This window comes from Vanellus vanellus, assembly GCF_965231255.1.
Source record: "Vanellus vanellus genome assembly, chromosome: 6".
In the NCBI taxonomy this organism is placed as follows: Eukaryota; Metazoa; Chordata; class Aves; order Charadriiformes; family Charadriidae; genus Vanellus; species Vanellus vanellus.
The window spans coordinates 62,204,610-62,220,258 of record NC_138911.1 but is presented as its reverse complement, the minus strand read 5'-3'; positions in this window follow the sequence as shown (position 1 = coordinate 62,220,258).

Here is a 15,649-nt window from a genome sequence, read left to right as displayed (position 1 = left end):
CACAGGAGGACAGACAGAAGGATGATACCGATGTTTTCTAGTGGTTAAAAGCTAACAAAGGTCTCGTCTACCGTTCTGCCTATGGCCACCAATAAAGAAGGAAATTCCCTTGGAGTCCGCACACAGGGGAGCAGGAGTCAAACCATTTGAGCTGGACTTTCCCTCTGTCCCAGGATTTTCACATGTGTCCTAAGCCTCTAGAGATGAAGCTGGGGATGATCTGCCCGGGAGGGACGTTCACGGCTGACCTCAGTGGCTCTCAGTACCCTGCAGCCGGCGCGCTAATTACCCACATCATTATCTCAGCCTGCCCTGCTGGAAATGTTATCAAGGAGTACGGGGATTCGCTAAGAACACTCCTTCCGATGTAGGACGATGTAATTATTATTGCCATCAGAGAAAGCAATGACTAATAAGGGCCTTCAGAGAGCGTTTCATTCATCCTTTGCTCTGTGGCTTCAAAGACAACTTTAAAAGGCATAATTAAGTAGCTCAAGTGCTAAAACTGCTTTGGCTCTTTTAGTTAATTTCTTTCCAATATCAAGACATAAAGTGGACAATAATTTCCCAGCAGGCAAACATCTCCACCCTTAATGAGCTAATGGAGTTTACATCTGCTTGCTCTCCTGTTTTGCTCCTGCTGTGCATTTCTACCTGTTGTTCACTTTTTTCCCTGCTGATTCCAGTGATATTGCCCAGAAGAGGTGACTGCCCTATTTCCATCTCCCTCCAGCATCTCTTTGCAGAGTAGCTCCTCACACCCAAAGCAGAATGCTGGGGGTTTTCTTTGATGGCCATTTGCATCTGCATGAAAAATTAGCCTGATTTGGCAAGAGACTTGACTGAGCTGGTGTTTTTGTCACTTAACACTGGCTTTTTCACCAGTTTGGTGCATGGGATGTTTTTCAGTCGTTGTGGACCTGCAGGGGAAAAGCTGGACATCAGCATAGGTGATTATGGCAATTGCTCCCCTGTTACCTTGACCAACCATCCCTGATGTGACCTCACGAGCTGACGCTGTTACACAGGCTCCTTTGCTTGAAATATTCTACTTACAACATTTCCATACGGGGGGAGTTGTTTTGTTGTTTTTTTTTGTTTTGCTTTGTTTTGTTTTGTTTTCCCCGTGAGGATGACTAAAATAGGGAGAAGTCCTATGTAACACATCCATCAGGTTCTCAGAGCTCTCCCATCCCACGGGTTGCAGCATCCCCTCCTCGATTAATGGGGAATGACTGATGGCAGCATCACAGCTCATCCCTGCCTCTTCTAGTGAGTTTGTCCTTGCAGTATCAACATACATTTTTTTTTTTTTAAACATGCATAAAACAAAGACACAGCCGGCCCCCTGATTCCCATTGAATTAAATGCTTCCTAGTATGAATTTTAAAATATGCCACTCCTTTTCTGTTAAAGTAAATCTACCCGCTTTAGGTTCTTCCTACAGTAAAATGCCTTAACATGAGTTATTGTAAAATAATTTTGGAAGTGTAAAAAAAAATAAAATAAAATGTTTAAGTAAACCCACAGATGTTTTTCTAACCTTTCTGGATTCAAGTCAGCTTCCAGAAATAGCAAAACAGGTGTCTAGAATTCCCTTATACCTGCATATGTCAAGGGAGGCTGTTAAAGTTAATGAATTAATACAAACGTAAAGGAGGGATAATGAATTTGATTAGTTTTATTACTTCCCCCAGCGTTACTGAGAGATGCCAACCTGTTTGCAAGACGTGTTGTAAGACACTTTGAGGCGCATGAAGACCTCAGAAAACATAATGCTGAATATGGGGCAAACCTAATGAGCTGCTTAAATGATTAACTACACATCCTCTTTCCCACGCTGGAGACTAATTAGTGACGACAGACATTTTTGTAGGGTAGTCAAAACGAGGCCAGACATTTTGATCTGAGGCATAAGCCCGACCTTTCTGCTCCACGGCTGTGGGTAAGTGAGTTGCGCTGCTGTAAGAGGTTACACCCCGGCTTTAGCCTCGCTCCTCCATCACGCCATACCAGGCCTGTTTTAAACTGGGTAGCTGTTAGGGTTATTCCTTGACAGTGTATTGCACAGCCCGGCGGCAGCGACGTCGGTCAGCGTGGCATCGGTGACCGGCGAGTGGGATGCTGAGCCTGCAGCCACCCCCCCCCCCCTCCGCTGCAGCAGCCCCCAGCGAGTCACTGCTGGGTGAGGTTTCTCCAGCCCAGGCAGCCACTTCGGCCAGGATGGAGCTATCTGTCACGGGTTACACTTGAAATCTGCCTCGGTCAGTAGAAATTTTCAGATGGGAGCTTTCTGAGTTGCCCAGAAGAAAAGTTTATATCCGCACAAAACGATAGTCCTTAATAATAACAGTATGAAACTTTGCTGGTCTTGGTGATCTGTTACCACCTGGTTATAAGGAATTCTTCAAAAGTTAATTTAGACAGAAAGTAATAAAGTTTTCTCCACTCAATTAACATGTATAAAAACATTGAATTTGGTTTTGGTTAACCCTCTCTGTATTAATTACTTAATTCTTTACAGACAGTCAAATTCTATTTAAGCTTTGTGATGAAACTGCTAAAAAAACAGGTGGCAGTTGAAATCTCAACTCTCTGTGTTGAGAAATCTCTATGTATCCTTCATTTTAACTCAGTACAGTCATTGCTGTGCTTAATGTATAGGTGAGAGAGGGAATATAGCTTAGAGATGGGTGTACCTGCACCAGTTACTAAAATGCTTTTCAGTAATTCCAGTAAGATGATAATATTGGTAGCCAAAAAAAGAGCGGGTGTATTTATAAACTACAGCATGAAAAAGAGGAAGATCAATTATAACCATGAACTTAGAATAGGAGAATATTCAGGTATTTGTGCCTTTGGCTCATATATATGTATGCCTGTGTATATTATATACACAGCATAATATTTATGTTATATACATAGTATATAGACTATATATGTGTGTTATATACACATGCTGTACATGATATAACTCCAAAATAGCAAAAAGTGTAATTTCTGTAGGTCTAATGATCAGCCGGTGGGAAGAATGCACCAGCAACTCCTCCATCTTCCAGGAGAGGGCAGTCATATATGTCCACAGGTTTCCTAAGCTGTTTATAAACTGGGAGCATAGACGGAGAAACGGGTCGTCTAAAAAATAAGAACATTTATTTGTGCTTTCACGGCCGTACTGATTGCAGTGCTGCTCTCAGACTAAAAACACGACCCTGAAATTTCCGAGCCATCAGCCTGGGGTCAAAAATACTCTCCTTAATGCCACAGCCGAAGTGTTCCCAGACCTCCAGAACAAAATCTCGTTAAGCAGCTGACAGATATTAAAGCACTGTATAAAGCTCAACATAAATACCACAGAGCAGGTGGTCACTGGGCATTTCCCCTTCGCGTTGCTTCTTTGGGAAGTCTTCTGCTTGTGGAAGAAGAGCCGTGTTGCACCGTCCCTGCAGCCCAAGCATCCCGGCAACAAGTCGGTGATAGTCCAAACAGCAGCTATGTCACTGGGAATCATCTGAAAGGTGCTATTAGTCTCTTTCGTTATGCTAATGCCAGGCGGAAGTCAACACAAATATTAATTGCAAAGCTGTTCAGTCGAAGTGCTTTGAGCCAAGCGGGCATGGTAATACAGCTGAGAGGCTTTGTGTTTTATTTTAATTAACTCAACAAGAAAGGCAATTGAAATGAAATGTTTTCAGTTGTGTTCTCCAGTGCTAATCAGCAGCTCGTTATCTTTAATCACACCGGCATTGCAGTTCTTCTTCTCCAGCACCGTGACAGAGGGATGGAGCAGGAGCGTGTGGCGGCGTATGCTGCAGGTGGGGTGAGCGCAGCGAGGCCAGGGTGAGGGGGGAGAGAAACCCAGTACCCACGTGGAGACACCTGAGCCCTGTCACCAGATCCACTGGCACGGGCACCCACCAGAAGAGAGGATCCAGCCCTTGTCCTGCCACTTTGGCAGCCCATGTTGCAGCACTGTTGGGCTGAATGGTGAACGTGCTCCAGAAGGTTGTGCAGGGCTGTGGTGCCACAAGGAAGGTGGGTCCTGGCCTTCCCTCTCCCACTGCATCCTCACAAGGCTCTGGTGACTTCATGTATGATGCTGCACTCACAGAGATGCTCAGATCCTCCTGCATGGTTGCAAAAAGATAAACTCACCTCCTGCAGGGTCAGTGCAGAAAAAAGGACCTGGTTTTGCTGGGTCTTCTTCCCATCTCCCTCCAGCAGGCAGCATGCTTCAGGGCATGAGCACCTCTGGTCTGCCCAGAAGCAGACCCAGCACATAAATGACTCAATGGTGCCAACCCTGGGGAGGCGATGGCAGCGCCTGGCCTCGCTCCAGGCTCCAGCCCCGTCCAAGGGGCCTCTTTCCCTCTGTGCACCATGCAAGGGACCTCCGTGCCCCTCCAGCGGCAAGGCCAGCATCCCTGGGCTCACCAGAGCCAGCACCCACCGGGCTTATGTATTTATAGCTTGCAACTGCCTCCAGTTCATTATTTTCCAACATCTTCCTTTCTTGCCAGCACGAGGTAATTAACCAGGAGAATGACGACTCTTTAGTCCTCGCACCTTTCGGGTACCAGGCCCAAATGGCCTTTTCTACCTTGAAATGATGGGTTTCTGTTGTCTTGTTTCTCTGTCCTCTAAGAACCCCCTGTGTCCAATATTGATGTGTCTGTCTCCTTTTTGTGTTCTTCATCACTGATTTAATAACCTGCGCCACCTCACCATGGAGTTGTATTGCTGCCTGTGTTTCGGGAGTCATTTTGGCAACATCAAGTATCTACATGAGTCTCAGAATTTCAAAGTTTGATGGTTTCCCTCATTCTTGTGGGAATTTCTTGCCAACCTTGCAACGTTTAATACTCTTTGATTCAAAGATGCTACTCATAAAAGGACTATTTCTAGGGCTGTAAATATAAGCATGAAGCAGTATTTTGCAGTACTGTGTTATATTATATTATATAGCAAGAGAGATGTAGGTAGTGGATAACAAGCTGTAGATAAATTACCCAGAAGGATGAAATCCTTGTTTGGAAGATCCAAAAGCCAAATTAAATCCAGATGCAATCTAGAAACACAGCCAGACAAAAAGCCAAGTTTGGGCTGTGGTTTTATAAAACCTCATCCAAGAGATTGAGTTTGCAGAGCCATCCCACCTCTGAGATTTTATATATCTGGATCACTGATAAGATGAGTTAGGGGTGTTAGCTATTGCCAGATTCCAGATGAAATAATCCAACACAGAGCAAACGCAGATGATCAGCAGGGTAAACCTTAGAGCCAGAACACCAAACATGAAATTCTACTTTTGGGTGTTAAAAGTGCCCCGGGGGGAATGTACAAGGTCTATAACCGAGCTGTAAGTGTTACCTACTGTTGGGTATTGGCTGATGGCAAAGCTCCCACCGGCCAGTGCTGCCGGACCAGGCGCCGCGTGGCTCTGCGGCCCCGGGACGAGCCGGAGCAGAGTCTGTGCCAACAGTCTGCGCTGACCCTGGGAACGGTCCCTGCCATGATGGCACATGTCCCTGCGGAGGGCTGCTGGGTAAAACCGCAGTGCCCCATCTCCCCTCGAACAGGGAAACCGAGATCAGCAGCCTCAGCTTTTACATGCTACGAAGCCCAAGGAAGGAGCGAAACCTAAATTCTCTCTTGCTCATAGCCTAATATCCGTAACTCGGTGTCTGAAAGCCTTTGGGATCCTATGGTTCATACCACCTCGGTTCTTCCTGGCGTTAACGTCTGTGCATCTCCATCTGATTTGCTTTGTGATGGATTCAGTACACATTGTACGAGCATGTGTTACATCAGGCAGATCTTGCATAAAGGTTAACACTTCTTTTTTTCCTTTCATTTTTTTTCCCCCCCCGTGTGGTTAGAAAAAATACACCTCATCCAACATTTAGTAGGTACATAACCCAAATTGCTTCATTGCTCCTCATATTTTTGGAGAGCTTCTGTAACCTTTTCATAAAGATGAAGGTAAATGACTGCCATCATTACGAAAAGGATGGAGGTAGATGACCACCAGAAATAATCATCAGGGATGACAAAGGCTCAAGAGGTAACAACTAGCTGCACATGTTAGAGCACCAGCCACAGCCAGAACCCCCGTGTTTGGGCGCGCGTGATGTATTTTGGGTTTCCTGGCCGTACCGTTAGATGCCATGTAATGCTGTGGGTCAAAGTCACTCTCGGCGTAAGTTCAGCAAAATCGAATCATCTGCCTTTGGGTTACTGGTGCTGCACCAGGGAGTAATTTGGCCCATGGTGTTTAGTTTCGATCGTATTCAGTTTGAATTAGCATTGGTTATTTCACACAGCAGGCAGGCTTTATAAACAGGAGTTTTCTCTTCACCTCCTGCTGTGTGTGTCCCTCTCCCATCTTTGAAAAATTATTCTCTTTAGACCTATTATATCTAAGGGAAGTATTCATCAATGGCGAGAGAAACGTGGATTAGCCCCACATGTGCTCTCCTCTCCGCTAAGGAGCGGGGTGAAGCGGAGGAGGAGTTTTGCCAAGGGAAACAGTAGCAATGAGTGCTGTTGATGTAGATAGAAGTAAAAAGTCTGCCCTGAGGACAGCTTGTCAAATGAAGCCTCCTGTGCCATTAATTACAGTTCCAAGGAGCAGATGAAATATGTATGTGATAGAAGAGGTTTGCTTTTTAATGTATTGTTCGAGTGATTTTTTAAAGAGACAGCATCAAGCCAAGTCTTCAGCTCATCCGTAGCGGGTTTTCCTTTCTTGTTGTTCATAGACTCTTGTCATTTCATTCCAAAAACACAGACGGTAGCTCTGGTCACACAAGGCTGACTTCTTCCTGGGGAATCTATGGGAAGGAAGACTGACAGACTGTCTGAGGCCACGTCAGCTCTCACATCAATATCTAGAATTGTGAAAGCAATCCCAGACTCATTTTATTTGTTAGGGAATCGCAATTTAAATGGAACTCCATGCAAAATAAAAAGGCATAACGTGAAGAATTATAATTCAGCACTAGCTAGTATTTTTGTATTTCATATCCAAAGCCTAACAAGACCTTTAATGAAAACAAAACATGAGTGTACTAATTATAGAAGTGCACCGCGATCTCAGCCAGGACAGGATCTCCAGAGACGGGCACAGTGTAAACAAGCAGAAGAAACCAGCTCCTGCCCCAGCCAGGTTACAAAGGGAAACTTCGCTGTCTACAGAGGGAAACTGAGGCAGGGAGAAATTTAATCTTTTGATTAGTGTCACAGAGGCGATCCCTGGCAGCGCCAGGAACTAAACTTAGCCTGCCGAGTCCCGGCGGCAGCAGCCCTCTCCCCAGGACAGGCTGCATTCCTCCCCTGAATACCGCCGAGCAATAAATAGCAGCGAGCGGGGGAAATGGAAAAGAGACCGGGGAGAGCCGGGGGCTCTCCACTGAGGTCGGTGGTGACCTGGCAAAGCAGCGAAATGGCCGGGGAGGAGGATTTGCAGCAGGGAAAGCTGCGCCTCCCGCCTCTGAGCAGTGCGGGGGGTGGGTGGGCAGTGGAGGCAGGAAGGTCAGGGAGGAAGGTGAAGGCGATGAAGGTGACTTCCAGAAACAGAGAGATGTGGTTTCAGCTTCCTCCATGACAGGGCTGAGCCCTGCAGGGACGGGTTTGAGGCCAAGCACAGCCCTGCTGGGTGCAGGGAGTCAGTGGGCAGCAGTCCCTGGGCTGGCTGCCTGCGGGGATGGGACCAGCCCGGTGTCCCCGCGGCGCTCCCCAGGGCTGCCTTGCTACGAATTTTTTATCTTGCCTATTTTTCTAGCCGCAGTGACGCCTGTTTCCTCCCCCCCCTCCCCGGGTTATCTACAGCATCCTGTCGTAGTTTAGGTCCCCACCACATTACAGCAGCCCCCGCTGTGGTACTGCCTGACACCCCAGTTTTCCCTTGCGGACCCCCACCCTTCTCCTACATCCCCCAAAACCCTGCCCATGCTACTGGCGGGGATGGAGGCGGCACATTTGGGCTAGTTTTGGGGCTCTGTGTGTGGTGCACGGGCAGCCTCACCACACATGCTGACTGCGGTCAATGCTGCCAGCCTGTCTCCAGCCCAGCCTTAAACTGGTCCAATCTCTCCCCTTTAGCAGAGTCCCAGATATTTTCTGGAAACTACAGGAACTTCAGTGCCTTCCGGAACTCGTCGTTGCTTGGGACTAGCCAGCGGGTTGAGGGTTTATTCCCAAAGGGACTGTGCAGATCTTGTTTCTTGAGGAAATGGGGACGAAAAGGAACATTAAATTGTGAAGAAAGCAGCGGGACAAATTCTGCCTTGTAGGTAGGTGGGGTGGGAGGGACGGTTATTTCAGTGCGAGCAGCGTGTGCCTCTCCAAGGGCTCCCTCTGATCCGAGGAGCCTCCCAGAAGAAGAAGGGAGACCTTAGGAAGGGAGGACCGGCGGTGAAGCTGTGGCCGACCAGGCTGTGCCCGCAGGGAGGAGCGGGGAAGGGAGCCCTAACTTTTTAAAAATGAGCAGCAGGGTTTCTGAATACGTGTGTGCCGAAACGAAAGTACTTTGCTTTCTCTCCCGCCCCTTCCCCCTGCTGAAAAACTCGTCTCGAAGGAAAACAACTTCTCTCCAAATGGAAATACAATTGCCACATTGCCCTTTGCAAAAGATACAACTTGACATTTGACCATACGTGGAATTTCCTTAGACGCGAGCTCTGCTGCGAGACAGTTTTCTCTTAGGCTTCTGCTGCTTTCTAAATTAGAAGAAAAAAAAAAAAATCAACGGTGGTTTAATTTTCAGCTCAGCAGCCTTTGGGCTTCTCTGGTCTATTCCATGCAAGTTTAACATCTCCTCATTAATAAGGTTTTGTAACTTTTAAGCATAATTTTGTGATAAAATGTCACTAACTATACACTGACACTGTACTTCAAGAATGGCAGGAGACCCGATTAGTCCGCATTAGCTGCTGCAGTGATGGCCCGGGGATGGCACTTCAGCACATCTGACTCTGCTCTGCACAACGTAACGATGATTTTATGTGCAGGCCCCGTTGGTTAGCTGTATCCCAGGGTTTCAAAGGCAAGCGTCCACCTGCAACTACTAATTCATGTCATTTCTGTGGATTAATATAGTGACAGGTGAGGAATGGATCCAGGATACAGCAGGAATACTGACTTGGGTTTGTGCCGAAGGAGAGCGAAGGCACAGTGTGGACAGAGCATCACTGGGAACTGCAAGAGGCAGTCCCGGGGGATGTCGAGAGGCAGCAGCAACCCTGGCTCTGCCCTGAGATGGGAGCTCTGGGGTTTGTTTTACTGCACGTGAAAATGCTGGGATTCCCCTAACTGCTCCGCTCCAGTGAGGGTACTGCCTGTGCGCAGAAATAGCAGCAGGAGCAATTCAGTCCCCAAATTAGTCCTGGATGAGAAGTGGAGAGTGAGAAGGAAGAAGCAGCCTCACGCATCAAATTAGGACGTTGCCAGGAAGTTTGTCCCTACAATTTTAAAGCATAAAACCTTTGATCTGTGCTTCCTGGATGCCTCCAGCTCCCGGGGCGGGCTGGGCCATTTGCTTATATATTGAAAGAAGCGCTTGCTGCCGGACTATTGAGTATCTCGAGAATGGTTGTAAGATATTTCAGTGGCAGAAATGACTGCAGCTTACCGGAGAGCAACCCCAGCCAGGCGGACACCGAGCAGGTCACAAAGCTGCCCCAGCTCTGCGGCAGTGCAGCCAGCTGCAGCCAGGCTGGTGAGCGTACAAAGGGGTCTCCTGGACCAGCTGCATCACTTTGGTACACTGAGGCAGCGGTTTCAGTCAAGTGAAAGGATGTCACATACTGAAAGCCCCTTTTCCAGCAGTCCTGCAGCAGCTGTTCCTAACCAAAACCCCAAGAGCTCAGTGCCAGGCGCAGCATCAGCCTGCCACGCAAAAATATTTTTCCATTAGCTGAGACTTTTAATAAGAAAGAAAAATAAAGATTCTCACATTTTTCATGAGCGCTGAACGGAAACCCTGTCCTTTGTCTTTGCTCTTCCCTTTTTTTGATAACAATAAGCAAACCAGCTTTACTGAGACGTGCCTGTGCGCAAGCAGCACTCCAATTTGACAGCCTGATTTACTGAATTCTCCTGTTTGCCCCCTGCCCGCTGCAGAGCGGGGACCAGCCTCCCCTGCCACCACGCCACGGCCTCACAGGGTGGCCCTAGGAAAGACCCTTCCAGGATTTCCTCCTCTCCGTGCTGGCGCGGGGGGGACTTCGATCCCCCCGGGGCTCCGAGTGCCTGTCACCCTGCACTGCCTGGCCCGGCACCGGCCCGGCCGAGGTGCTGCAGTCCCCGCTTCCCACCCCGGAGCTGAGAGTCTAACCACACCAAGGCAGTCTTGAATTTCTCCTTGAGGCAGCCGGAGGTGCGTGTAGTGAAAACCATCAATATGGGAGAACATAAAACAAGTCCAATCCTGCTTTCAATGAAAGCTGCTTGGAAATATTACTTATATGCTCTTAAAGCAGTCACAAGCGAGCTTTACTTTTGCCCCAGCAACACGCCTCACCCCCAACGTGACTTACAGAAGTCATTTACGTGGTAATAATCTGCTTTATTCGCTATTCCCAAGGAGTCGTGTCCCCTTTGCAGAAACTGCCAACAAGGTCACGGCTTCCGTTAATTGTGACTGTGTTTATTGTAAGACGGAGGCAGCTCTGAAGGACTAAGAATGAAAACTCCTCCCAGATCATTCCTGCTGTCAAACACCAGTGACGAACGTTTGCAAAGAAGCAAATGAAAGTGGGTTGTAAAGCGCACCACGTTGCAAACTTCATAGATACCCTAATGAATAATTTTCCCTGCTGTTCAACTCTGATTCCATTAGCAATTCCTTAATTAATTCTGTCTCCCAGCACGGCAGACCTTCACTCAGTGTTGCGGAGACAGGAGTTGCCTCGGTAGAGAAGATCAGCTAGAGGACTATCAGATCTCTCCGGTGCTCTCTTTCTGCTGCTGGTCATTCCCGGAAGCACAGTTTGCTCCTGTTCCAAGTTTGGGATGAACCCCCAATCTTTTGGTTACCCGTCATGGCTAACCTTGGCCAGTGACAATGTTAATGACATCTTTTCAGCTGGGTGAAAGCATCTTGCCATACTTGACATAGCACTGAGCCAGGAGAAAGTCTTGGAGATGAGAATGGAAAGGAGACGTCATTTGTTTGAAGGTAGGACTGTGTTTGGCTGTTGGAAATATCCTGCACTGGTAATGTGCTATCTGGGCCGGGCTTTAATACAGACTGAAGGCAGGTGAAGGTGTGGTCTCTCTCTGACCTGTGGTGGAAGGAGGAGGCTTTCACTCCCTCAAAACACGTTTCAGTGTTCCCAGGATGAGCCAATAATTCAGAGTGTCTGACACCTCACCTTCCTTTATCACCGAACCGATCTCCTCGGTCATGGATGGCTGCAATTAGTCCCCAGAGCACTGATAGTACACGATGGACGCTGCGGCTTTTGCCTTCCGAAAGGACGATACTGCGCCTCCGTAATTCCTCTTGGGATTTTCCAGCTCTTTGTCAGCTAACCTTGGATATACAAGCTGTCTAGCAAAGTTATTGATTCCTCTCATCTCCACCTCCCTGCCCAGTTAGGCTGATTTATAGGAATTTTGGTAGAAACCACTAAAAACCTGGCAGAGCTCGTTAATTTGTGACTCTCTTAAAGACTTTCCTCATTGCAAAGACCATCTGTTTGCCTGAGTGCTATTTTTGCAGCTGCCAAATCAGGTTTGAAAGACTCTCACCTTCTCCTCAAACCCACCACTTGATACCGTAATATTTACATTCGGGGCTTGACAATCTTTTTTCCACCAGATCCGTGCAGGGCAAACGCAGCTACGCTCGGCTGTGCAAGACTCAATCTTAATCCCATTGAAATAAACAGCAATAATGCCATTAAAACCAGAAGCAGCGAGATCAGATTGAATCAAATAATTTTTCTTGACTTTTTGTGTTCGCCGGGAGACTATTCAGTAACACCTGGAACATTTACAGAGGGAACTCCCACTAACGCTAATTGCAGCTGTGCATGAAAGTCTACCATGTATCGACAGGAGAACAGCCTCAGCCTCGGTGCCCCTCTGCTGGGTGGCTCCAGCAAAGAGCCACTTGCGTGTATCAGCAGATGCCGAAAGCCAGGCTCACGCTTTCGTGCTCACCTTCTCTCCATCCTTGTGTAAATGCGTTTCGCTGGAGCCCTGGGGCAGGCTCATTTGGGTGCCCTGTGGGTCGGGAGACGTTGCCAGCAACAACTGCGACAGCTCAGAAGCCAATTTTGTCTTTCGGATGTCGTTTTTCGATTTCCTCACACAATTTCAATGGCCTTTCATAACTCCTCCCCAGAGAGTGCAAGCGCTTATAAATTAGATGAGACTAAAATGCCACCGAGACTCAGACTATCCACTCATTTCTTTTTTAAGATAAACCCTTTTCCAAGTCTTTGATCTTCTTATTTTATTTACTGTATATCTGCACATTTGCATAAAATGTTTTCTCTGCAAGCCAGCAATTACCACTGGTGAGGTTCACTTTTCTTGGAGATAGCTGGAATTTCTCCCCCGTTTTCTCTTTGATTGTGCAAAATTATTTTCCCTGCCGTTGGATTGGCATCACCTGACATAGTTAATCTTCTAATCTTCTCTCTGGGGTGACATCAGAGGGGATGATGGAGACGTTTCCTTTCTTGAATACAAAGCTCAGATTCAGTTGTGACTAGTGAAAATCTTGTTAATAAAATAAAAAAAAAATACAGATTAGCGCAAAATGGTGAGACACCTAGTTATTTTGAGGGGCTACTATTACTTTTGTATTTGTTGTTTCCTAGAGGACTGTTTTAGCTGTCAGCTCTATCTTGCCTTTTTTTTACTCTCTTTCCCTTCACTGGATGTGTCCGCATGAGATCCTGTCAGTGCCTCAGCATCTCTTGCGCTTGCGTTATTGCACTTGCCGTCCGTCACGTTGAAATGTGAACAGAATGTGCCAGAAAACAATAATGAAATAAAATCCCAATTATTGGGACTTGCTGGGCGCTTGACTTCTAGTCCAAGCCTGGTTGCTGTCCTCAGGGCAACCTGAGGAAACTGCCGATCGCCACGCAGAGGTTCAGGCCTGTCTGACCAGCAGCTCTGGAATCATTTCTTTGCCACGTGTGCACGTGTCACAGCATCCCACAGACCCTGGATTTGGCCCGCTGGTCCCATAGGTATGGCTGGGACCACATCGAGACCCTGCCAGTGAGTCAGGAGATGCGGCACTGGCAGTGGGGTGAGTGGTGGCTGGAAAGGACCTTAAAGATCACCTAGTTCCACCCCCCCGCCATGGGCAGGGAGACCTCCCACCAGACCAGGTTGCTCAAAGCCCCATCCAGCCTCGCCTTGAACACCTCCAGGGATGGAGCTTCCACAGCTTCTCTGGGCAACCTGTGCTAGTGTCTCACCACCCTCAAAGTAAAGAATTTCTTCCTAATATCTAATCTAAACCTACCATCTTCCAGTTTGAAGCCATTACGTCTCATCCTAACTCTGCACTCCCTGATAAGGAGTCCCTCCCCATCTTTCTTGTAGACCCTTTAGGTACTGGAAGGCCACTATAAGGTCTCCCCGGAGCCTTCTCTTCTCCAGGCTGAACAACCCGAACTCTCTCAGCCTGTCCTCATAGCAGAGGTGCTCCAGCCCTCTGATCATCTTCAGGGCTGTCCTCTGGTCTTTTCTGGGTGCAATTCAAAAGCTGTGGTTAATTTTACCCCTTACACTAGAGGACAGAAATGTCCGTGCTCTTCCCACCAGCCACGGGGCTTTTCAAGGGGGGAAAACAAGTCTTTGCTAACTAACTCCTAACCCCAACTGCTAGGGAACAACAGCACTAGGAACAAAATACTTAATGCACATTCTGAATTTATTCAGCTTGTCTCTCTGTTCTGACGGGAATGTTTAGCTCATCCGAGCACGGGTTGTGCTCTGGGACTGTCCCTGCCTGCAGGACTGTGTTTTGGGCTCTTCAGTGCTCTGAGAGCAGGTCACCCACGTCCTGATGCCACCCCGCTTATATCAGCCTGCAGTTTCTCTTCTGTCCCTCTCCCTCCCCTCTCCCTGCCCGGGCTGTGAATCCTCCTGTACCCCACAGGCAGAAATCTCTTCACACGGCAGGAGAAAACCCAAGCGAATTTGCATAAATTAGAAGGGAGAAGCACATTTCAGCCATTCTCTATTTAAACTGCGTGGAAATCATGCTGATGGGAGATATAAATGCCTGCCGAAGCTGGCAGTAAGGCGCTTGCTTCAATCTCGTGGAAAATTGCAGATTTAATCCTCAGATCTGACTTGGTTAGCTAAAGAAACCATTCTTGCTTCTTGTGATTGCCCTCTGCCAGGAGAGAGGAAGGCAGAGGGAAGGAAAACAATTTGCCCACGCTTCTACGGCGATGAGGAGCTCAGCAAAGCCCTTCCACCAGTGACGTTAGCAGGCGGCCAGCGTCTGGCAGGGCCTGAGATCCCACGGTGAGAAGCGCGGCTCCCCGCTTTTCCTACGAGGTTTGGACGAGACTGGCTCCATCCGTGGCTGAGTGAGAGGCCGGTCAGCAACAGCAAAAGCCCTGGTCCAGCTGGGGGTTTTTGGGTGGATCTGGCTCTCTGCATGGTCAGATTGCTGAGCCCGTCAGGTTGTGGGGAAAATTGTGACCCCCCATGAGGTTTAAAATCTTAAAGACCAGCTTTTCCAAGGCATTTAGGCACTTTTATCAGGAGCATAATGGGATGTGTAAACATCTAAGTTAGACACTAAGTCCCAATACGTGTCTTACTCGTGTAGGTGACAGATAGTATTTGGGCACTAAGATGACTGTGCACTTGTACCATTGTGGGTGCCCTGCACCCAGGTTTCCCCACATATGTCCTCTTCCCCCAGGCATAACAGCTCAGCTCCAGGTTTTTGGTATCTGGAGCCCTTTTCACAGTCCAGACTGTGGCTTATCTGCAAGATTTGTGGCATAAAAAGCAAAAAAGACATTTATATTTCTTCCTGGAAAGCTCCAGAGAGGGGTATGGCCCCTCTAGCGAGTGCTTAAGTGTTTCAAGATGCATCAGGGCAATGCAACTGTCTTCCACAGGAGACCAAACGAGTTCAAGCAAACTTTCTTTAGGAAATACTCCAGCGACTTCTTTCCATATGTTACATTTACCATCCCACTGATGGTATTTGTTGTGGATTTTATGCAGAGGACTAGTCGGGTAGTAGTATGAAGCAGACAGATTCACGACTGGTTCTCACTCTGTGTTGAGCGATGCTCATCCTTCAGGTTCCTTGGAAAGCCCAAGTGAGAGTAGTTATTGACAGATATTTAGCACGTTTCCCATGTTTGTTTAAAACCTCCTAAAATAATATAAGCTTTACTTCTCACCTCTTATTGTTCAGTTCAATGTTTGGCTTTTGCATTTTTCGCCATGACAGACACCAGGCTTATTCATAAATTCCCCAAACTTTCTCCTTTCAGACTTAAATTTTCCGGGCTTGGCCTTTCTCCAGCAGCAAGCATGGCTCTTTTCAGGCTGAGAAACAGGGGAAGTTACAAAAAATGCTCGGTTTTACTCCAAAAAAAAGAAGTCTTACAATCTCTCAAAAACCAACATTATAACTAAAGTATCC